The sequence below is a fragment of the Oncorhynchus mykiss genome, chromosome 9 (genome assembly GCF_013265735.2).
Source record: "Oncorhynchus mykiss isolate Arlee chromosome 9, USDA_OmykA_1.1, whole genome shotgun sequence".
NCBI classification, from domain to species: Eukaryota; Metazoa; Chordata; class Actinopteri; order Salmoniformes; family Salmonidae; genus Oncorhynchus; species Oncorhynchus mykiss.
Window position 1 is genome coordinate 47976122 of NC_048573.1, and position 24215 is coordinate 48000336.

Consider the following 24215-nt stretch of genomic DNA (forward strand, 5'->3'; position numbering starts at 1 on the left):
ATGTCAGATATTTTATGGAATATCTACATAGGCGTACAGAGGCCCATTATCAGCAACGATCACTCCATCACTCCTGTGAGTCTACAGTGAAGAGGCTACTCCGGGATGCTGGCCTTCTAGGCAGAGTTCCTCTATCCAGTGTCTGTGTTCTTTTTCCCATCTTAATATTTGATTTTTATTTGCCAGCCTGAGATAAGGCCATCATCCCGAAGTCCCCTCTTCACTCTTGACCTTGAGACGGGTGTTTTGCAGGTACTCTTTAAGGAAGCTGCCAGCTGCCAGTGAGGCATCTGTTTCTCAAACTAATCTAATGTACTTTTACTTGTCCTCTTTCTCCTCTTTCTATTCTGGTTAGAGACCGTTTGCGCTGTTCTGTGAAGGGAGTAGTTCAGAGCATTGTCCGAGATCTTCAGTTTCTTGGAAATTTCTAGCAAGGAATAGCCCTTAATTTCTCAGAACAAGAATAGACTGACGGGTTTCAGAAGAAACGTATTTGTTTCTGGCCAATTTGAGCCTGTAATAGAACCAACAAATGCTGATGCTGCAGATACTCAACTAGTCTGAAGAAGGCCAGTTGTATTGCTTCTTTAATCAGAACAACAGTTTTTAGCTGTGCTAACATAATTGCAAAATGGTTTGCTAATGATCAATTAGCTAACACAACTTGCCATTGGAACACAGGAGTGATGTTTGCTGATTATGGGCCTCTGGATGCCTATGTACTGTATATATTTCAATAAAAAAATCGGCCGAGTCCTATATCGACATAACCTGAAAGGCCGCTCAGCAAGGAAGAAGCCGGCTTGCAACTGCACATGTTTCCCTTCATGTCTTTGTTGGTGATTGTTTGTTGTATGTTTTGTGCAAGTCGTGTTCTGGTGTGCGACGGGTTTTGTACCCTTTAATATTATTTTTGTATATATTGGTTTTCTGAGGTTTTTTTTTAGCATTTATTAAACTGCTCCGTTTATACCAAGTTCACTCTCCTGCGCCTGACTTCCCTGCCACCAGCACGCACCCATTACAGTCACAAAAACTGTTGTGTTAAATAGCAAATGTGCTCACTCTGGTCTTGGCATGTGCACTCTAGCAAACAGCTCACAGATATAGTGCAGGTAAGCTACCTACATTATGAGATCCTTACGAATAAGAGTGATATAATTTTTATTTGTCAAAGGGCAGCCAAGCATCGATCATCATGTCACCAGAATAAAACCCTTGACATTTATTGGAAAGTAGCATCAATCTCATTGCATGCACTTTCACCACCCTATGCAGTTCATCATAACTTATTTAATGTGTAGCCTAACTGAGTACCATAAAATGAGTCAAAATACCCATAAAACATAGCGGTAAAACTCGGAAAAGGTTCCAATCATTTTCCACCATTCATATTTCTGTAGGGTATTTTAGAACTACTTCATGTAAGGTCTGTGTTTCGTGTAGGTTTACCCTGGCTTGATCTTTTCATAACTGCCCAATTCTTTCTCCGACAAGGTCACTTTTATAAATATATTCGCAAGTAATTACAAAACAAAATGAAATGCTAATTAGATGCTAATGTGGCTATCAAACAGAACTATACAACCTGTTGCAAGCTTTGACGTAATCACTCAAGACACAGGGTGGGGAAAAGCTCCATATTTCTCAATGCAAACTCTCATCGACAATTAGCAAGTAACCTAGTAAGTAGATTACATAGCCTGTGGTTAGCTAGATGTTTTTGAAAATTAGCTAGATAGCCACTGACTGTAGTTAAGTGTATAACGCACGTTACTTTTCTAATAAGTAAAAATAAAACCAGCATAGCCTAACCTGACCTGTTGTGACCTTTTATTGTTGACAATTCTTTTGTGAGCTAGCCAACTATTTAACTTCCGCTCACAGTTTGTGTAGTCATACTTTTGAAATGTTAGCTAACCAGGGCAGGGATATAGCTTGCTAAGTACTGCCTGGTGGGCTAGCTAGTTAGGCACCTTGGTTGGCTAGTTTGCTGCATTAGATAATATTAGCTGGCTAACGTTGCACAGTATCTCACATGGTGTAGTCGGACTTTCCCAACAGGCGGTGACATGCTAGCGAAGGTGACTAACATTAGCAGTTAGTGCTAACTAGCTAATGTTAAATATCACTGCCATGGTGGACTAGCTAGCATGACACAACCTATGGGGTGGGGAAAAGTCTGACTACACGAAAGATGAGCTAACGTGACTAGCTAGCTAAACGGTATCTAAATATCCCTGCCCTTGTGGACAAACATTAGCTAGCATGTCACCACATGGAAAATTGTGACAACACGAAAGGTGAGTTCATGTGAAGTCAGTTATAAATGTCAGCAGGGATGGAAATTAAGCTTGCCTGAGGCTAGTACTTTTCAGACTGGGCTAGTAGACAAAGTGCCAAACAAGCTTGGCACAGAAGTGAAACGTTGCCTTCACAAACATCGCATGGCACAGATTTAGCACCCGAATTTTACCCAGTGTAGTAGAAATTGTGGTCTGCTGGCCAGTGCCCAAAATCCTTGTGTTCCATCCCTGCATGTCAGTACCTTTCCCCCATCACTGTTGGTCCTCCTCAGTGACCTCACGGCTGAGGGATTTCTCTTTTCTCTTGAGAATTAGAATCAGGACTACAGTTGTATAGCTCATCGCAAATTTCACCTCTTCGGGCAGAAATTACCCTAGACTGTCCTGATCATGTAGTTCAGCATTCCAGATAATTCCTCCATCCCAGCAGAAATGTCCCATCCACATAGGAGGATTTTAGATGTGCAGCCAAACCAAAGCCCAGCCTATTTTACCATTACTATAGTCAAGTCTATGGGTTATGGTATTTTTAATAGAAATGTTACCATTTTAGTAATCAACTTAGCTAGCTAGTAACAGTTGAAAAAAAATCTCTTTAACATGGGCGGACTGGAAACCCAGTGACAACACTCGTGTCTGCAGCTGCCATTTTCCAGTGGGAAAGAGAAATGGCCCTGTATTTACCAGAAAAGGTAATTCATCCATCATGACAAAAGAGGAATATCCAGACTGTTGATTGGGAAACAAGAACAAATAATGAGGCATGAGGATTGGGTGTTGAGGGACCACTTGTCACATTGTCCAAGGGGGGTTTGTGTTATGATAAACAACGCCTTTTCTGCCAAGATAAAGATGGTAATACAGAATTGAAAAAGATCTACCACTGACCAAATGTCTCTTTGTTTTCCAGTCCAACAGGAGTATATTTCCTTAGCCACTGATGGTTCCTTAGCAACTGAAGATCCTCCTCTGTGGGCGCTCGGGACAGAGGGTTGTAATTCTTCGGCTGGGTACAGGTCCTGCCCTGACTGCAACTGGTTGGGCACGGCTGCCTTCCTCCACTCGCATTCCACATCCATACGGTTGATATTGTGAACCGCCAAAATAGGCTGCATGGCTAGACTTGAGGATCAAATCAAATCAAATTCTATTGGTCTCATACACAGATTTAGCAATGTTATTGCGGGTGTAGCGAAATGCTCGTGTTCCTAGCTACAACAGTGCAGTAATATCCAACAACACACAACAATACACACAAATCTAAAAAGTAAAAGACTGGAATTAAGAAACATAGAAATATTAAGATGAGCAATGTCGGAGTCTGCAGTATATACAGTACCAGTCAAAAGTTTAAACACACCTACTCATTCCAGGGTTTTTCTTTATTTTTTCAATTTTCTACATTGTAGAATAATAGTGAAGACATCAAAACTATGAAATTACACATATGGAATCATGTAGTAAACAAAAAAGGATTAAACAATTTCTGTTGTTGAGTTCATTTTTGGAATGTCTTTCCTTCGTAATGTGTTTGAGCCAATCAGTTGTGACAAGGTAGGGGTGGTATACAGAAGATAGCCCTATTTGGTAAAAGACCAAGTCCATATTATGGCAAGAAAAGCTCAAATGAGCAAAGAGAATAGACAGTCCATAGACAGTCCATCAATACTTTTAAGACAGGAAGGTCAGTCAATACGGAACATTTCAAGAACTTTGAACGTTTTTTAGAGTGCAGTTGCAAAAACCATCAAGGGCTGTGATGAAACTGGCTCTCCACGGGAAAGGAAGACCCAGAGTTACCTCTAATGCAGAGGATACGTTCTTAAGAGTTACCAGCCTCAGAAATTGCAGCCCAAGTAAATGTTTCACAGAGTTCAAGTAACAGATAAATCTCAACATCAACTGTTCAGAAGAGACTGTGTAAATCATGTTTTCATGGTGGAATTGCTGAAAAGAAACCACTACTAAAGGACACCAATAATAAGAAGAGACTTGCTTTGGCCAAGAAACACGAACAATGGACATTAGACCGGTGGAAATCTGTCCTTTGCTCTGATGAGTCCAATTTTGAGATTTTTGGTTCCAACCTCCGTGTCTTTGTGAGACGCAGAGTAGGTCGACGGATGATCTTTGCATGTGTCGTTCCCACCGAGAAGCATGGAGGTGTGATGGTGTGGGGGTGCTTTTCTGGTGACACTGTCTGTGAACAATTTCAAATTCAAGGGACACTTAACCAGCATGACTACCACAGGATTCTGCAGCGATACGCCATCCCTTCTGGTTTGTTCTTCAACAGGACAATGACCCAATACACTTCGAGGTTGTGTAATGGCTATTTGACCAAGAAGGGGAGTGATTGAGTACTGCATCAGGTGAACTGGCCTCCACAATTGAGATGAGTTGGAGCACAGAGTGAAGGAAACGCAGCCAACATGTGCTCAGCTTATGTGGAAACTCCTTCAAGACTGTTGGAAAAGCATTCCTGGTGAAGCTGGTTAAGAGAATGCCAAGAGTGTGCAAAGCTGTCATCAAGGGGAAGGGTGGTTACTTTGAAGAATAAAAATATATTTTGATATTTTAAAAAATTTTTTGGTTACTACATGATTAATGTGTTATTTCATAGGTTTGATGTCTTCACTATTATTCTTCAATGTAGAAAATAGTAAAAATAAAGAAAAACCCTTGAATGAGTAGGTGTGTCCAAACTTTTGACTGGTACTGTACATATACAGTGGGGAGAACAAGTATTTGATACACTGCCGATTTTGCAGGTTTTCCTACTTACAAAACATGTAGAGGTCTGTTATTTTTATCATAGGTACACTTCAACTGTGAGAGACGGAATCTAAAAATCCAGAAAATCACATTGTATGATTTTTAAGTAATTAATTTGCATTTTATTGCATGACATAAGTATTTGATCACCTACCAACCAGTAAGAATTCCGGCTCTCACAGACCTGTTAGTTTTTCTTTAAGAAGCCCTCCTGTTCTCTACTCATTACCTGTATTAACTGCACCTGTTTGAACTTGTTACCTTTATAAAAGACACCTGTCCACACACTGATCAATGATCATGAGGAAGGTGAGGGATCAGCCCAGAACTACCCGGCAGGACCTGGTCAATAACCTGAAGAGAGCTGGGACCACACTCTCAAAGAAAACTATTAGTAACACACTATGCCGTCATGGATTAAAATCCTGCAGCGCACGCAAGGTCCCCCTGCTCAAGCCAGCGCATGTCCAGGCCCGTCTGAAGTTTGCCAATGACCATCTGGATGATACAGAGGAGGAATGGGAGTAGGTCATGTGGTTTGATGAGACAAAAATAGAGCTTTTTGGTCTAAAGTCCACTCGCCGTGTTTGGAGGAAGAAGGATGAGTACAACCCCAAGAACACCATCCCAACCGTGAAGCATGGAGGTGGAAACATCATTCTTTGGGGCTGCTTTTCTGCAAAGGGGACAGGACGACTGCACTGTATTGAGGGGAGGATGGATGGGGCCATGTATCGCGAGATCTTGGCCAACAACCTCCTTTCCTCAGTGAGAGCATTGAAGATGGGTCGTGGCTGGGTATTCCAGCATGACAACGACCCGAAACACACAGCCAGGGCAACTAAGGAGTGGCTCCGTAAGATGCATCTCAAGGTCCTGGAGTGGCCTAGCCAGTCTCCAGACCTGAACCCAATAGAAAATCTTTGGAGGGAGCTGAAAGTCCGTTTTGCCCAGCGACAGCCCCGAAACCTGAAGGATCTGGAGAAGGTCTGTATGGAGGAGTGGGCCAAAATCCCTGCTGCATTGTGTGCAAACCTGGTCAAGAACTACAGGAAACGTATGTTCTCTGTAATTGCAAACAAAGGTTTCTGTACCAAATATTAATTTCTGCTTTTCTGATGGATCAAACTTATGTCATGCAATAAAATGCAAATTAATTACTTAAAAATCATACAATGTGATTTTCTGGATTTTTAGATTCCGTCTCTCACAGTTGAAGTGTACCTATGATAAAAATTACAGACCTCTACATGCTTTGTAAGTAGGAAAACCTGCAAAATCGGCAGTGTATCAAATACGTGTTAGAATCAAATCAAATCAAATTTGTTTATATAGCCCTTCATACATCAGCTGATATCTCAAAGTGCTGTACAGAAACCCAGCCTAAATCCCCAAACAGCAAGAAATGCAAGTGTAGAAGCACGGTGGCTAGGAAAAACTCCCTAGAAAGGCCAAAACCTAGGAAGAAACCTAGAGAGGAACCAGGCTATGTGGGGTGGCCAGTCCTCTTCTGGCTGTGCCAGGTGAAGATTATAACAGAACATGGCCAAGATGTTCAAATGTTCATAAATGACCAGCATGGTCAAATAATAATAATCACAGGCAGAACAGTTGAAACTGGAGCAGCAGCACGGCCAGGTGGACTGGGGACAGCAAGGACTTGTTCTCCCCACTGTATATACAGTGTGTGCAATTGAGGTAAGATAAGGGAGGTAAGTCAATAAAATAAACCATAATGGTGAGGAAATTATGATATAGCAATTAAACACTGGAGTGATAGATGTGCAGAAGATGAATGTGCAAGTGGAGATACTGGGGTGCAAAGGAGCAAAATAAATAAATACAGTATGGGGATGGGGTATTTGGATGGGCTATTTACAGATGGGCTGTGTACAGGTGCAATGATCTGTGAGCTGCTCTGACAGCTGGTGCTTGAAGTTAGTGAGGGAGATAAGAGTCTCCAGCTCCAGCGATTTTTGCCGTTTGTTCCAGTCATTGGCAGCAGAGATGCGGGTGGGTGCTGCTATGGTGATCATTGAACTGAGATAAGGTGGGGTTTTACCTAGCAAAGACTTGTAGATGACCTGGAGACAGTGGGTTTGGCGACGGGTATGAAGCGAGGGCCAGCCAACGAGAGCATACAGGTCGCTGTGGTGGGTAGTATATGGGGCTTTGGTGACAAAAAGAATGGCACTGTGATAGACTGCATCCAATTTGTTGAGTAGAGTGTTGGAGGCTATTTTGTAAATGACATTGCTGAAGTCGAGGATCGGTAGGATGGTCAGTTTTACGAGGGTATGTTTGGCAGCATGAGTGAAGGATGCTTTGTTGTGAAATAGGAAGCCGATTCTAGATTTCATTTTGGATTGGAGATGCTTAATGTGGGTCTGGAAGGAGAGTTTACAGTCTAACCAGACACCTAGGTATTTGTAGTTGTCCACATATTCTACGTCGGAACCGTCCAGAATAGTGATGCTGGACGGGCGGGCAGGTGTGGGCAGTGATCGGTTGAAGAGCATGCATTTAGTTTTACTTGCATTTAAGAGCAATTGGAGGCCACGGAAGGAGATTTGTATGGCATTGAAGCTCGTCTGGAGGTTAGTTAGCACAGCGTCCATAGTAGAGCCAGAAGTATACAGAATGGGGTCGTGTGTGTGGAGGTGGATCAGAGAATCACCAGCAGCAAGAGCGACATCATTGATGTATACAGAGAAGAGAGTCAGCCCGAGAATTGAAACCTGTGGCACCCCCATTGAGACTGCCAGAGGTCCGGACAACAGGCCCTCCGATTTGACACACTGAACCCTATCAGAGAAGTAGTTGGTGAACCAGGCAAGGCAGTCATGTCAAGACCCGGTTACGAACTCGGGTCTCCGGTGTGAGAAACAGTCACTTAGTAAACTGAGCCACTAATAGTCGGCAGAACCCAGAAGATGAGGCAGACACAGCAGTACTTGAGACGGTGTCTTAATAAAGTAAAAAGGAAAGTTCGGACTTTGGGGTGGGCCAATCCGCTACCGCCCCTACCTTCCTGGAGTGCATTTGGACTTGACCGGGTCAAAAAAAAAGCACAATGGGGGCATCTAGTGGCCAAAACCGGAACAATCCTGGCCAAATCCTGACAAGTCATTTGAGAAACCAAGACTGTTGAGTCTGCCGACAAGAATTTGGTGATTGACAGAGTCTAAAGCGTTGGCCATGTCGATGGATACGGCTGCACAGTATTGTCTCTTATCGATGGCAGTTATGATATTGTTTAGGACCTTGAGCGTGGCTGAGGTGCCTCCATGACCAGCTCTGAAACCAGATTGCGTAGCAGAGAAGTTACGGCGGGATTCAAAATGGTCGGTGATCTGTTTGTTAACTTGGCTTTCGAAGACCTTAGAAAGGCAGGGTAAGATAAATATAGGTCTGTAGCAGTTTGGGTCTAGAGTATCTCCCCCTTTGAAGAGGGGGATGACCACGGCAGCTTTCCAAGCTTTGGGGATCTCAGACGACACGAAAGAGAGGTTGAACAGTCTAGTAATAGGGGTTGCAACAATTTCGGCAGAACATTTTAGAAATAGAGGGTCCAGATTGTCTAGCCCGGCTGATTTGTAGGGGTTCGAATTTTGCAGCTCTTTCAGAACACCCGCTATCTGGATTTGGGTGAAGGAGAAATGGGGCGAGTTGCTGTGGGGGGTGCAGGGCTGTTGACCGGGGTAAAGGTAGCTAGGTGCAAAGCATGGCCAGCCGTATAAAAATACTTATTGAAATTCTCAATTATCATAACATTCTACCCATGAGGCCACGGGGTAATTTGACTGCAGGAAAGGGCTACTGATTATATTATTGATTAAGTGTCTCTTTCCTTGTAGAATGTTGACAGCTGTATAGAACACATTGTATTGCTAAGATGCTCAAACTTAACTTAATAGATACACTCACCAACACAGGATAAACTTTAACCCTCATATTAGCCCTGACCAAACCGGTAAGTATCCACTCACTATAGCTGCACTTCGCCACATGCTCATCCTTGAAAAATTCAAAAAGGTCTGAAATAGACACCAAAGACGACATACTGTACAAACAATTATGTAGGCTAAGTAATACAAAATTATTGTTTTACCTACTGCTCTCCTAACTAGCTAGCTAAAGCGTAGTCAATGGCTAGAAAGAGAAAGACGGTGATCAAAACGTCACGCCAAGGTAAGCCTACACCAAACACATACTTAAGTGTTTGTAAAATTATGGTGGAAAGATGATTGGAACCATTTCCGTGTTTGACAGCTAGGTTTTATGGGTATTATGACCTGTCCACTGTGGCGGACTATTAACTGTATAATTTCCTGAGTCGTAGTGGGCGGACAACACAACATAAAAGCGTTTCCACCGCAATTTCTCGTGAAATTCATTTGACAGAAAGAAAAAGATCCCACCATGACGAACAAACAAATTGTCTCTCACCATTTATAAGATTGTACTGACATATCCCGTTTCCATCAGCTGGGTTGTAACGTTTTTCATGCATCAGCTCAGGTAATTCATCCACATGAAATGGTTGGATGGAAACCTGGTTAAAGAGAAGAATAAAACGAATGAATCTAAGTACACAGTGATTTATCCTTTATTCTCGTTACAGAGTACTATTGGGTTACATTTGCACCACACCAATTACGAAAAAGGATGGCATTCAGAGTGCAGTATAACTGCTGTTAGAGTGCAGTATAACTGCTGTTAGAGTGCAGTATAACTGCTGTCAGAGTGCAGTATAACTGCTGTCAGAGTGCAGTATAACTGCTGTCAGAGTGCAGTATAACTGCTGTTAGAGTGCAGTATAACTGCAGTGTGCTGCTAATACTGAGTCCAAAATAACAATGTTTCTTTTACTGCAGTTTTATTGCAGTAAAACAGCTATTTAACTGCAGTACACTGCAGATATTCTGCAATTACTGCGTCCAAAATACCACAGTTGACTGCAGTTACTTCAAAACGGCAATATTTTTTTTGTAAGAGACAGAACGCACTGCCTCTGCAATGCTGCAAGGCAAATGCAGGGTTCTATTGGAAATTCATGTAGGCTACATCTTGTGGACCAAAACGCAATAACACTGTCGGTCTAACCGAAACATCACTGACTGTCTAATCGAGGCGTAGAGACCCGACGCTGCCGCCAACTGGGAGGACCAACAAACAGGGAAGGACGTCGTTACGTATCAATGTAGACATTTTAATCATTATTTCATTCACCCAATGGAATTGTCATCCGCCCAATGGCATGGTCGAGACAACGGGTAGCAACCTAAAAGGACACTAACATGTAAGTATTTTACATTTTGCATCCGATACATCAGTCATTCCAGTTCTGTTTAGGGATACTCTCAAGAATTCTGTATCCCGATGGCCAGCATGTTCGTGGTCTATGGCTGTCATTACTGTAAAGCCAACGAACGTGGATACCGTTACCCAGTGGCGCACATGTTTTACTCCAAGTCATTAATACAATATTTATTCTCAGCTCTGCATAGCCTAAACTGATTAAAGCATTGTTGTTCCTCAGTCACATCGGGCTTAATGATGGTTGATAGATAAACAAAAGCGTCTACAGCATCAACAACATCTGGTCGTATCTAGCCTATTTAATCCTTTACATTGCGTAGGAAGCATTATAAAGGCATTCTGTATAGGATGTAAATGAGTTAGTTCATACAATACAGTCACCATACGGACTGATGGGCTGATAACCGACTGTTTGATTATTATTATTATTATTGATCATTATTTTACAATTAGGTGGATATAACTGGCTACCTGTCCATTGGTATATGCCTTAGCATATAATCTATTTACAGGAGTATGAGAGGATTCACTCGAATACTTTTTGGGTTATTAGCGCATTAATTTGCTGCTGGATTTGCCCATCATGACAAGAGGAAGTGTTGAGGCGTGACACCGAGGAAAACAATGGAAGAAAACGAAATGGATATTAAATAGGGCGAAACTAAACTTGGTGGCATAATTTCTCCTGGTATTATTATTCCGTTATAACAGTGCCACAGCAGCTATTTGTTTTTGGTCTCACTGTTGTAGCCCGAATAGCCTACATATCTGAGCAATGAACGGTCGACATGCAGGGTGTTTATATATAAGACACCTACGTCTCTTCTGCATAGGCCTACTGGGTTTCCGATCATACTCCCATCCTTTGTCTATGCAGTCGCGCAACAAAGCCATGCAGAGCGCAACACAGTTTCATGCATGTTATTGTATTCACTCAGGTTATTATTAAAAAGGGTCAAACACTAACACCTGCGTCTCTATGGTCAAACAGTGACACCTGCGTCTCTATGGTCAAACAGTGACACCTGCGTCTCTATGGTCAAACAGTGACACCTGCGTCTCTCGTGTTGCTTCCTCGTACTTAGGCTAAGTCAACATGGCAAAATGTCTTCCATGCAGTCTCCAAACGCTACTGTGTGCGAGTGGCATGCCTGCATTGTGCACCTGCTCTTTTACAAAAGCACGTGAAATAGGCCTTGGCCCAATGAATGCATACCAACCTACTCAAATATAAACCTTATGCTTACTCATGGTACACATTATGTGCATCATATGGTCTGTAACCTTTGGTAACCAGTATTTGCATATAAACCTATAGCATACTGAATAAAACAGAAATGTTGACCACAAAAAAGAAGAAAAAAGAAATGTCCCCTATATCTTGTATGCCTGGGGATATATTGTCATTACACTATAACAGTCTCTGTGAGAATTTGATTTCAAATCTGAACCACTGCCAGACCAGGCTTGACACATGGCAGTTTTACACACTTAAAACCCTTCTCTGTTTCCCCATGCCTGTAACATTTTGATATTTTAAGAGTGATTCTCAGTAACACTTGATCCCTTGTCCCTTATACATAATTGACAGGGGTCTCCCATGTGAGCTTGTCCATTGTTACGAGCCCATTGACTGGTGTGCATCCCCCCTCCCCCATCCCACAGGAGACCACTACTCACTTTAAAAACCACATGAAAAATTAGCCCTGTTGACCGAGTGACAGCAGTGGTTGCAGAGGGCAACGTGTTGAAGGTCTTAAACCAATCACGGTCCCCAGACCCCCCATACCCTCCCCGACCAATCCTACTGTATGCCACTATGTGGATGGAGAGAGTATCCTCTGTGTGTCATGGTGTGGTTGCAATAAATTATATAGATGTTAATCATAATATGTTTTGATCCAAGGACCATACATTTTAGGGTCATATAGAATAAGGTAGTGTAAACCTAAGTGTGTGTGTGTGTATGCGTGTGTGTAAGTATGATATGATTGAATGTGTGTGTGTGTGTGTGCTAGTGAGGAGTTCAAAGGAAAGAATAAGACCTATATGCTTCATATCCTCATGTTTCTTGTTATACTGTGTATGCACGACCATGCCTGCCATAAGCCCGTGCAATAGCAATGAGAACTGTATACGGTCTGGACTCTGGTTAGGCATCCCCAGCCTGGTTAGCGAGGTTCAGCCTCCTCCCTCTCCGTGCCACCTGCTCCCCATTTGAGCCTGGCAAACGAATATTGCCTGAGTGAGCACCGTTTGGCACAATAAGGAGAGGTAGCCACCAAAACAAACCACTTATCAGTGGTATGCTATCCAATACTGTGTGTGTGTGTGTGTGTGTGTGTGTGTGAGAGAGAGAGGTAGGTCAAGTTAGTATATGATGTAATGTACATGAAATCTAAAAGAAAACATGACTGAGTGAACTTTATAATAGAATAGAGATACTCTGTACTCAGCTATATAGTTTACCAAGCTACAAGTTACTTCACACCAGAAGAACTTAAGCTACACTAAAGCTACCCCTGAGAAATATATAGTTTACTCAACTGAAGTTACTTCACAAAAGAAGTTCACTACATCTAAACTACTTTGTGATATATTATCATATCTAAATCTTAAATGTCATAGACTACAAAGTGCAAGAACAGATCACTCTGGAGTCAGGTGTTAACAGAATGTGTAATTTATTAAATGCAAGTGAGAATTAGACATGTCTGATGTCGAAAGAGAAAGGAACTTCTTGCCTACTTCACCTATGTTTTCTTCCTGCAAAAAAAGTAGCGTGTAGTTCCAGTAGATAGCTAAATCAAATCAAAACAAATGTATTTGTCACATACACATGGTTAGCCGATGTTAATCCACTCCATATATATAAGACACCTACGCGGGACTAGGTGTGTGAGAAAGGAATCAGGCGCAGAGAGTTCCACAGGGAAAAGGTGCACTTTAATGCGGCACAAAATAACAAGCCCACAACACAGGGCGCGGACAATAATGTGTACCACCCAAAACACAGGGTGCCAGGTCCAGAACACGAACACCTCTACCTAATGCACAAACGTAACAAAAATACAATCCCGCACAAAACAAGGGCGGGTACACGTACTTTAAATAAGGAAGCCCATTAAGCACATACAACAGGACACAGGTGAAACTAATAAGACAAAACAAACAGACAACGAAAAGGGATCGGTGGCGGCTAGTAGGCCGGTGACGACAACCGCCGAGCACCGCCCGAACAGGAAGGGGAGCCAACTTTGGCGGAAGTCGTGACAGGTTAGGACATCTACTTTGTGCATGACACCAGTAATTTTTCCAATAATTGCTTACAGACAGATTATTTAACTTATAATTCACTGTATCACAATTCCAGTGGGTCATACACTAAGTGGACTGCCTTTAAACAGCTTGGAAAATTCCAGAAAACTATGTAATGGCTTTAGAAGCTTCTGATAGGCTAATTAACATAATTTGAGTCAGTTGGAGGTGTACCTGTGGATGTATTTCAAGGCCTACGTTCAAACTCAGTGCCTCTTTGCTTGACGTCATAGGAAATTCAAAAGAAATCAGTCAAGACCTCAGATTTTTTTTGTAGACTTCCACAAGTCTGGTTCATCCTTGGGGGCAATTTCCAAATGCCTGAAGATACCACGTTCATCTGTACAAACAATAGTACGCAAGTATAAACACCATGAGACCAGGAGTTATGTCTCCCAGAGATGAACGTACTTTGGTGCGAAAAGTGCAAATCATTCTCAGAACAACAGGAAAGGACCTTGTGAAGATGCTGGAGGAAACAGGTGCAAAAGTATCTATATCCACAGTTAAACGAGTCCTATATCAACATAACCTAAAAGGCCGCTCAGCAAGGAAGAAGCCCCTGCTTCCATACTACGGAAAGCAAATGCACATGGGGACAAAGATCGTACTTTTTGGAGAAATGTCCTCTGGTCTGATGAAACAAAAATAGAACTGTTTGGCCATAATGACCATCGTTATGTTTGGAGGATAAAGGGGGACGCTTGCAAGCTGAAGAACCCCATCCCAACTGCTTAAGGACAACAAAGTCAAGGTATTGGAGTCTCCATCACAAAGCCCTGACATCAATCCTATAGAAAATCTGTGGGCAGAACTGAAAAAGCGTGTGCGAGCAAGGAGTCCTACAAACCTGACTCAGTTACACCAGCTCTATCAGGAGGAATGGGCCAGAATTCACCCAACTTATTGTGGGAAGCTTGTGGAAGGCTACCCGAAACATTTGACCCAAGTTAAACAATTTACAGGCAATGCTACCAAATACTAATTGAGTGTATGTTAACTTCTGACCCACTGGGAATGTGAAGAAAATAAATTAAAGCTGAAATAAATCATTCTCTCTAATATTATTCTGACATTTCACAATCTTAAAATAAAGTGGTGATCCTAACTGTCCTAAAACAGGACATTTTTACTCGGATTAAATGTCAGGAATTGTGAAAAAGTTTAAATGTATTTGGCTAAGGTGTATGTAAACTTCCGACTTCAACTGTACATGTAGTTCACTACTCCCTAACACTGGATAGTGGCTAGTTTGGTTGACAGACAAGAATTTGTTCATTATATGTTATTTTCAAATTTACTGTATCCCCTTTTAAAGCTTTACTGTTATCTGCAATGCTTTGTCAAATACTCCAGCGAAGATACAAGTTATTGCAATGCCTAGTGTACTGTAGATAGATACCACTCTTCCCTGTCTTCATTTGCATGAAGAAAATAATTGAAATAACTTTAAATAGCTTGACATTGAAAGACAACTGTCAAAGTGACTCACATGTTAGATACATTTTACAGTACTGAGCTGATGTGAGACTTGTTAGCGCTGTAATAAATCAAATCAAATGTTATTTGTCACATGCATTGTACACCACAGGTGTAGACTAGCACTGAAATTAGAGTTAAATACAGCCTAATACCGAAGCATGTCTGTTCTATGTAATATATTCTCAAATATTTCATTGTATGTGTTATGCTGTGTGTAATGAACTGAGATGCATGATTGTTGCTGACACTGATGTTCAGATGAAGGAAATTAGACCGTGTACAATGCACACCACCGTGGCACTCAACTCAGGGCGATGTTAACAAATTAGCAAAATTATCCTTCTCAATAACACTTGTGTCTGTAGGCACCACACACTACAACAAAAGCTAGCTAAACCGTGGGAAAGCTAGGCTACTGCATGCGCTCTCAGGAGTGACATGTCAAGGCCTTCAAGAAGGCGGAAGTTTAAAAAAATCCTCAGGAATCCTTAGGCGTTCACTGAGGGCGTAGAAGGCCCTCACTGTTTCCCACTGCCCTCCACTCTCCATGTGGTTGAACTGGTTGACCTATATCCTGCTCTGAGTGTTCCTGTAGCTTCACTGTGAGGTCTGGTTCATTTGCAGCGTTGTGTTTATTTTTTCAGTCTTTCTTTTCATCTCTGAAGTTGAGGCAAGCCCAACCTCGGCAGGCAGTGAGCATCAGGGTCAGCAGACACGGGTAATTAATTAGCATCATCTACATGGTGGCCTCTCCTCACCCCTCAGAAAGCTCATATAAGGGTAAGTCTGGCTTGGAGATGTCTGATTGGCTTACTGGAGGTCATTTCTTCCAGTCGGTTTCACCTGCGATCCAACACATCAACAGCAGATAGCGAGCCTGCCTGGAAAAGTAGGGCAGAAGGTTCATCTGTGTGTGTCGGTATGCGTCTTATTTTGGATGGAATCGGACCTTTACACAGTGATTTGTACAGTAAATGGACATCATTTTCCTCCACTCAACAAACTCTTACCTATCCCCATCAAAATCACCCCACTCCTATAGGCCTGAGGCAGCACATTACACCATTCAAACCACACACAGTCAGAGGGATAGGGACCAATCCTCCTTTAAAGCCTTCCAGTATACAGCATTTCTGGCTTTGGTTGGCTTTGATTTAATTCATTACACGTGTATGCACACAACTCACAAATGTAGATTTGCATATGTATATGATAAACTATATAACATCTGAGGAAGGATGCATTGGTGTGTCCCCATTTATGACTCTCAGCCGCCAAAGACAAATAGTGCTGGGGTGCAACCAGGGGAGGTGAGAGTAGAAAGAGCCGTCCCCTCTCCTACTAGTGTTTCGTAGGATACCGAAACTTCACTACTTTTTTGATACTAGAACATAAAAAAAACATTTTGGTACTAGAATTTGTGTTACTTTTGGTCAAATGTGTCTCATGTCATATACCGATTGAGAGGATCGAGTGTCTAGTAATTTGTCTGAATCTTTTCATGGTGGCAGTAGCTAGCCAGGCTACTTTGGCTTGGTCATGCAGCTTACACAGCGCAAGCCACTTTTGAGAAGCAAGTGAGAGGAGAGAGAAAATGAAAAACATCATACCTCCATGCATGAAGCTTGATGACAAAACTGGCTCCAGAAGCAAACTATGGGAATACATTGATTACAGAGCAGATGATGAGGGCCAGTCCACTGAAACAACAAGTAAAAGGGGTCACACAGCAGTACAGTGCACTGCATCATTGTCGTTATTCTACTAAATTATAATTATTTTTGATTGACAGTGACATGATCATACTGTATATTCAGTATGACATTCATGTGAGCATTATAGTATGAGGGCAGCAGGTAGCCTAGCGGTTAAGAGCGTTGGGCCAGTAATAGGTCGCAGGTTCAAATCCCCGAGCCGACTAGGTGAAAAATATGTTGACGTGGCCTTAAGGCAATTAACCCTAATTGCTCCTGTAAGTCACTCTGGATAAGAGTCTGCTTTAATTTTTTAATTACACAACCCTAAAGTCACGTGAAATTCACAATATTTAGACTACTTGATATTTGTCTAGGCTTGCTATCAGTAACCACTAGCCAGCCAACAGCCCTGGGGGGAGCATTGCACCCTGGGAAGTGAAATCGTAGTATGCTGTGTAAAATCCATTGTATTTATATGGTGTGTTAACTATTGTAATATAGAAGCTTCAAAGTGTTTTTATATCGTTTTGGAACTAAACTATTAATTTAATAGATTCAATTATTTAGCTGTAAAGAATTAATGAATCACAGGAGGTTGGTGGAACCTTAATTGGGGAGGACAGGTTTGTGGTAATGGCTGGAGTGGAATATATGAATGGTATCAAATAAATCAAACTAATGGTTTGATGCCATTCCATTCACTCCATTATTATGAGGTGTCTTCCCCTCAGCAGCCTCCACTGTAATGAATCATAGGTCATTTGACCCAATATAAGAGATACAAAAATTAACCCTGGGTCTCTGATATGGTTTTGCATAAGGTACATTTAAGGTATTCTTCTGTTATTTAATGTGGGATTTATTTTTTGCAAGAAATTGAATAAAGAATTGGCCGCAGGGTGATGTTAGCCCTGTGAGCAGCAAGTGGAAAGCCATTATTGGGTCAGTGCCTGCCTTGTCCAGTCTCATTAGCTCCAATAGAGTGAGTTGTGCCCTGTGGGGTGTACTGTTACTGCAATGAGCTGGAAGGCTGAGGGATTTTTCCACACATACCTTTCTGTACAGTAGGACATCACACACTGGTTGGCATATTATGGGTGTCAATGGAATCCGTCCATTTAGAAAGCTATTGATATTAAATACAGTTTAACCACACTGGGGATATCTGTTCCTGGAGTCTCCCCACAGCCCAGTTACACATCTGACTCACCTGTTGTTCTGAGGCAGTACCAGGAAGTGCTGATTAGGCTTCAAGATCAGCCAAGAGGTTTCAAAGTTCACATTTCTTTCAAATAGGATGGAATGGCCTCATCCAAAATACTGAACGTGCCAATCCCAAGGGAGACTGGGCAGGGCATAGGTTTGATATCAAGAAACCAAAATGTGCTGCTCAACTGCTGTGTCGGGAGATACAGGCTGTTAAAACTGCTGCTACTGCTGCTGTTAGTGAAAAACTTTGGTAGGGAAGCTTTGGGGATTTAAAATGCCTTTTAGCTCAGTGGATACAGTATGTTAGATACTGTACTAGTGGATCTACCAAATGGATCACCTGACAGAACTGGTCTCATCTGCTGTATGGAATACATATCAACAGAAGGGAAACGAAAAGACAGTCAGCACATCTTTAGGAGGAAAATAACTGAAAGTAAAAGGAATGTAAAACTGAAGATCAGTTACTCTGACTTGGTATGTACAGTAAACAGTTTTTGAATAGGTCTTACTTACATTTTCCAAAATTCTAAAAGGAAATCTCTGAATACACTTGGCTGAATCAACTGTGGTTGAGGTACCTGTATCAAGCACAAATATGAAAGGCGTCTAGTTTAATGGCACACAGTTGTATTGTATATACATTCCATAATAGAGCAGTAAAGTGTAATAACATCAACTTACTGTGAGTAGGATTCCAAAGGGCACCCTGGACCCAGTGTCACTACAGCTACTGTCACTGTTACATGTGGTAGGGTACAATGTAACGTGCGTAACCAGAGTACATTTGTACAAATTGTAGCTAAGGAGATGGACTGCACATTTGGAAATGTAGGACCTATTTCCTACCTTATGAAAAACGAAATCGTAATATTTCAAATTCTTCACTGGTCTTATCATGCATAGCCTGCAGAAGCATCATGAAGGGAAGCTTAGTAACTACCTGTTTAATTGGGAGGTAATGTCCCATGATAACGGCATCTGGACAATGATAACAGAAAACTGCTGCCATAACCAGGATCATAAACGTATGAGTCCTGTCCGCCCCATGTGTTTCAGGTTGGCCCTGCCTTACGCTTCAGGCACCCAGAGGGAAAACTAGCCACTAACATGCACACGGAACTGATGCATAGGCATACTATAGGTACAGTGGGAGTGTGTGACAGATAGTCAGTTAAAGATGGAGAACTGGGACCTACAGTGTGGCGTATTGTTTAGACTGAGCGCGTGTAGCTGTATGCGTTACGGCCCGGATGTTGGAGAGAGACAGACAGACAGACACTGTCTCCATGCTGAGTCCAGGGCCTGGCGTTCTGGCAATGTCATAGTGCCCAGCCTCAGCCCCAGTCAAGATCTCTGCTGGCCTGAGGGACAACCTGCTGACGCCTACTCACTGAGGGCCCGGCTGTCTGTCCCTGGCTGTCTGTCTGGCAGTTCTATACCTGCTGTGCCATGTCTTTCTGTCTGTCAGTTCTTGTTTGCAGCTCTGTCTACTGTATGATGTAAGTTGTCGTTTTCTTGTGGCTGCTATGTATGGAGTGTATCCCTCTGTCTCGCTAGTGCTTTTGGGGTGACTGTGTGCATCACGTGACTCTGATCATGATGTCCATAATGTGCACTGATCACCTCATAATTCATCATCAGGCACTAGTCAGAATGATGCTGCTCATCTATGACATACTGGTACTCCTACAGTATGTAAACATATTGGCTATAATGGATTGAATACATGTTGTAAGACTTCAGTACACATCATGGACATCATGATCAGAGTCATGTGATGCACACAGAGACAGTGCCTTGCAAAAGTATTCACCCCCTTGGCATTTTTCCTATTTTGTTTCATTACAACCTGTAATTTAAATGGATTTTTATTTGGATTTCATGTAATGGACATACACAAAATAGTCTAAATTGGTGAAGTGAAATGGGAAGAAAAACTTATTTCAAAATATTCAAAAAAAATCTAAATGCTATGAAGCCCCTAAATAAGATCAGGAGCAACGAATTACATTCAGAAGTCACATAATTAGTTAAATAAAGTCCACCTGTGTGCAATCTAAGTATCACACGATCTGTCACATGATCTCAGTATATATACACCTGTTCTGAAAGGCCCCAGAGTCTGCAACACCACTATGCAAGGGGCAGCACCAAGCAAGCGGCACCATGAAGACCAAGGAGCTCTCCAAACAGGCCAGGGGCAAAGTTGTGGAGAAGTACAGATCAGGGTTGGGTTATAAAAAAATATCAGAAACTTTGAACATCCCACCATTAAATCTATTCTTAAAAAATGGAAAGAATATGGCATCACAACAAACCTGCTAAGAGAGGGCCACCCATAAAACTCACGGACCAGGCAAGGAGGGCCTTAATCAGAGAGGCAACAAAGAGACCAAAGATAACCCTGAAGGAGCTGCAGAGCTTCACAGCGGAGATTGGAGTATCTGTCCATAGGACCACTTTAAGCCATACACTCCACAGAGCTGGGCTTTACAGAAGAGTGGCCATAAAAAAATAAGCATGTGGGAGACTGCCCAAACATGTAGAAGAAGGTACTCTGGTCAGATGAGACTAAAATGTAGCTTTTTGGCCATCAAGGAAAACGCTATGTCTGGTGCAAACCTAACACCTCTCATCACCCCGAGAACACCATCCCTACAGTGAAGCATGGTGGTGGCAGCATCATGCTGTGGGGATGTTTTTCATCGTCAGGGACTGGGAAACTGGTCAGAATTAAAGGAATGATGGATGGCGCTATATAGAGGATGGCACACACTTTGAAGATGCAATTTTTTAAATTTATTGTGAAACAAACAAAAAAACAGAACTTGAGCGTGCAAAACTATTCACCCCCCCAAAGTCAATACTTTGTAGAGCCACCTTTTGCAGCAATTACAGCTGCAATTCTCTTGGGGTATGTCTCTATAAGCTTGGCAGATCTATTCACTGGGGCTTTTGCCCATTCTTCAAGGCAAAACTGCTCCAGCTCCTTCAAGTTGGATGGGTTCCGCTTGTATACATCTTTAAGTCATACCACAGATTCTCAATTGGATTGAGGTCTGGGCTTTGACTTTGTTTCACAATTTAAAAAAAAAATTGCATCTTCAAAGTGTTGTGTTGTGTAAATCAAATTATATTGTCCTGCTTAGGGTCATTGTCCTGCTGGACCTCCCAAAAATCCATTTTAATTCCGGGTTGTAAGGCAACAAAATAGGAAAAATGCAGAGGGGGGTGAATACCAAGCCAGTGTAAAGTTTGTGATGAGAGTCAGAACTTTTTTATTTATTCAACTAGGCAAGTCAGTTAAGAACAAATCCTTATTTACAATGATGACCTAGGAACAGTGGGTTAACTAACTGCCTTGTTCAGGGGCAGAACAACATATGTTTTACCTTGTCAGCTCAGCGATTCAATCTAGCAACCTTCCGGTTAATGGCCCAACGTTCTAACCACTAGGCTAGCTGCTGCCCACAACTTACTGTAAGTGCTCAACTTGGGTGGTATTAGCCTACACAGCACATGCAATGGGTGTCGACCACCTCATAAAATGTCCTGAAATTCTTTTTTTGAGGGCATACAGTATGGATGTACTGTAACTGTATAAAGATAAACAGTATGGAGAACAATACTACCCTGGGGCCAAACAGAGATGAAGGAATATCAGGGTTTTAATAGTGTACTTTGTAGACTAGACACAATGGTTAGATCAGTATCGGAGATTGTTCTAATGGAAATAGTATGTTTGCTGTTGCCTGAACCTCCCAGGAACATTGAGCCAACGGGGGCTGAAAGACAACAATGTTAGTGGGCTGTTCCCTGGTTCGTTATGTAGTGATTGGTTAAATTTGAGTTTTTCTTTCGGACATCTATGACGTTGCAATCGGACCATACATTGTCTGATCTCAGCAGGCAAAAGCAAATCTTCTGTGTGCTCTGGACCAATCCGTCACAAGATACAGAAACATACAGTTCTTCCCCAAATTATTGATTTTCAAATATGTTTAGTTTAATATTTTTCCTAAAAAATATGTTTATCAGCGTCAAGTTACGGTACCTTATTACCGAACTTAAACCTGATAATAAGTGTGTTACATCCATATTCCATCCTCTATGTTGTAGTTGAGGAACGGAGGTCGAATGAAGCTTCACTATTGAAAGTGCTTCCCTTCCAGGAACAACAGGTGAGAAATGAGTAGGGTGTCTTCCCTACCCTGCTATTTTATGTGAGTCAGTGGTTCTACCCAGAGCCACGTATTTAGGGTGCGTTTGTAAATTCACTCTGGCAATCTACTCCCGAAAGTTCAGAGCACTCTGGTTTGAGAGTATCAGAGCGAAGAATAATTGATGAATTTACAAACAGCCTAGCACCGTGGTTATGACAGGTGTCAGTAAACATTGGCTAAAAAACTGTCATTAAACCTTAAGATAACATGAAAACAGTATAACCAGCTCTGCAAGGGTGAGTGAAATGGTCCAAGTGAGGTGTTCTCTCATTTGTGACTGAAAGTAGCTAGCAAGCTTATCAACATTAGCCAGTTAGCTTGGGTGCATGATTGCTGCTGTGAGGTCAGATTGCTCGGATCAACTCTACTTCTCGGCCAGAGCGTCCAGTGTGCACTATGAATTTACAAACGGACAATCTGACAACACTCTGAATTTAGGAACGGCCCAGAATACACTCTTGACTATCCAGGGTAAATTTACGAATGCACTCTTAATGAGTTGGGCCTTTGAGGTTTCTGAATTATGATGCATTTGCATGACACTACAACATTCTATGGCAGCCATGTTAACTCCCCATTAAAATGACACGGGGGATATTTAAACAATGCTATGGAACTGAATGTCTAGAATAAGAACAAAATAAAAAATTCTAAAAGTTGTCCCAAATCTAAAGATATGGCTCTGGTTCTACCTCTTGGCTCTGCATGCAATAGCCATGTGAGCGCCTCCAACAACACATCAAAGGAAACTGTTTACCAAAGAGGAGGAAACCCTCCTCACTCCAAAGCAAACACTGCTGCTATTCATAAGAATGAGCTGCTATTCATAAGAATGAGGACCGGTAGCCCCTTTGCTTATTCATCTGAGCTCCCTCATTTTGATCTCACTTTGATATAGAAATGAAAAGACTCGAAGATCCCAATATAAATGGAACAGGTCTGTAAAACACTAGAAGGTTTGCCAAATCTTGTGTTTGGGCCTTGTTTTTCTTCATATATCCGTTGCACTGGGATACGCAAACAACTAAATAACAGACATCACCCCATGGCTCATTGTGAACATTGTACCCTGGCTCAAGTGCGTCCTTCCAGCTCCAGACTAGTTCCCATAGTCTAATCTAGAGTCTTACTCTCTCTCTCTCAAACCATCTGAGGGAAATGGGGATATCTCCACTTGGCCATCAATCAACTGCTCAATACGATTTAATTAGGATTTAATCAAATGTTCTGGTCTGGCTCACCACCGCATACTCTTATATCTGCAATCATCATGACCATTGTTGCTGAAGCCAGATAGTACTCGTCTTTCTCTGTTGTTTTAACAGCAGTAACAGACCACCAGTGCCATCATTTCATGCAGAATTATGAGGACAATATTACTACTACTGTATATGGCATGTAGCCAAAAACCCTGATGTCATAAACATCCTCAAAGCTGTGAAAATCAGGTTTTTGGTATTACCTTTGTGGACTGAGCGCAGAGGTTCTGGCAAATAATTCCTCGTTTTGAGGATCCTGAAGGCAGCAGCAGATGATTTAACCTGTAAAGTGGCCCTCAGGGAAAATCAGGCAAAACCTGAGGGTATATCATAAAGGTGATGAGGTAAAGGGTGTATTTGTTTGTGTGTGTATTTTAGCGAGGGAGAGAGAGTAGAGAAACACCTCAAACACACAACACTGTGATAATTCACTTCAGAAAAGCTGAAGTGCTAATCTGTTCACGGTTAGGATAACGTTTCCCTATATACTGGTCCTGAAACGACCCCACACAAACAATGGCTGTGTGGCTGGTGGTCAGACTAGGCTATTTCATTCTCCTGTTCACACACAACAGTCACATTCATTTGCTGCTCTAGTGAATATGTGTTAAAATAATGAGT

The 24215-nt window shown here is 42.0% G+C and overlaps 1 protein-coding gene across 2 annotated transcripts in view; it reads left to right on the top strand.

Moving 5' to 3' along the window:
• The first annotated feature begins 10217 nt into the window (after window positions 1-10217).
• Window positions 10218-24215, top strand: part of LOC110532248 (solute carrier organic anion transporter family, member 4A1) — a 36852-nt gene continuing 22854 nt past the window's right edge. For both annotated transcript variants that reach the window (XM_036988190.1, XM_036988191.1), the window contains exon 1: window positions 10218-10383. The gene's annotated coding sequence lies outside the window, so the exon portion shown is untranslated. The remainder of the gene's footprint in view (window positions 10384-24215) is intronic.